The sequence below is a fragment of the Carlito syrichta genome, unplaced genomic scaffold, assembly GCF_000164805.1.
Source record: "Carlito syrichta isolate Samal-C Ts95f unplaced genomic scaffold, Tarsius_syrichta-2.0.1 Scaffold303646, whole genome shotgun sequence".
In the NCBI taxonomy this organism is placed as follows: domain Eukaryota; kingdom Metazoa; phylum Chordata; class Mammalia; order Primates; family Tarsiidae; genus Carlito; species Carlito syrichta.
In genome coordinates, this window is record NW_007247742.1 from 476,088 (window position 1) to 477,417 (window position 1,330).

The 1,330-nt window shown below is 63.2% G+C and overlaps 1 protein-coding gene across 1 annotated transcript in view; it reads left to right on the plus strand.

Moving 5' to 3' along the window:
• The window catches only part of WNT6 (Wnt family member 6), a 20,180-nt gene that overhangs the window by 18,648 nt on the left and 202 nt on the right, over positions 1–1,330 (plus strand). The window lies entirely within an intron of this gene.

Consider the following 1,330-nt stretch of genomic DNA (forward strand, 5'->3'; position numbering starts at 1 on the left):
GTCTCGAACCTGCGGGCTCAGGCAATCCACTCACCTCAGCCTCCCAAAGGCACGGGATTACAGGCTGAGCCACCGAGCCCGGTCACTTGTACCATATTGAGGAGAGGCTCCGTGTTCAGCTAGGGTGGGGGGACAGGAAGGGATGCCAGAGAGGAGTGGGCCTGATCAAGGAGGCTGGTGCTGGGGAGCTCCTAGAAGACCACGTGCAGGGGGAGCCTGGGCAGGGCCAGGGCAAGACATGGAGCATTGGCAGACACAGGCAGGCAGCATTCAGTGTTGGGGCCGCAACTGCTGCACTGCGAGTCAGAACTGGGTTCAGTTCTAGCTCTTCCACTAAATGCTGTGTTACCTGGAGCAAATCATGACCCTCTCTGAACCTTGATATTTTCTTGTGAAATAAAAGGGGGTTAAATCAAATGGCTTTAAAGTCCACTTCTAGGACGAAAAGGCTCTCTCATCCCTCCTTCCAGGGTGTGCCATCCGAGGGTACTCTGCTCTCAAACAAGCACTTGCCAGCCGCCTGGCACTTCTGCCTCCATTGGCTCACTGACTAGATGAGGTGGGTCTCCTTAGACTCATTTCACAAAGGGAAAGAGGGTGTCTCAGGGAGCAGCGAGCACCTGTTTAAGGTCACACAGCCAAGGAGAGAAAGAACCAGAGGCTGCCAAGTTTCTTTTCAGGACCCCACACCTGCCTCACACCAGGCAGGCCCGGGGGAAGTCCCTCCTCAGGTGGGGGGGGGGGCAAAACAGAGGGACCAGCTCCTCCCCTCCAGCCCCGCAGGTGTGTGTGTATTGGGGCAGGGTAGGGGGGCTCCCCAGAAGCTGCTTCTCAGTCAGGCACACGCCCTCCCGCACACCCCAGCGTCTCCGCGCACATGCCTGCGCGGACCCCAGCACCTCTCCTTCCCCCGCCCTCGGCACCGCGGCTCCCTCCCCTAGTCCCGAGCCGACGCAGTGGCCTCAGGACGCGTACACGCCCCCACCCCCCCAGCGTGACGTCACGTGGGGTAGAGCCCTGAGACACTAAATGGGGGGGGGGAGAAAGGGAAGGCGGCAGAGCTCCCCGAGCCGGGACAGTCACTCACTCTCCCGGCGGTGGGGCCGGACACAGACAGCGCCCCCACCCCCACCCCAGCCGCCTCGCACGCCCTCGGAAGCCCAGCCTCCCGGCGCTGCGCTGGGGGCTCCCCGACACCCTAGCCTCGCGCCCCCAGCCCGCTGCACCTCCGGGCCCCCCTTACCCTCGAGAAGCACCGGGAGTTGTCGCAGGGGGGCCTCGGGAAATTCCCCGGACCCCTGTGCCAGGAGGTGCCCGGTTCGCCCGCTCT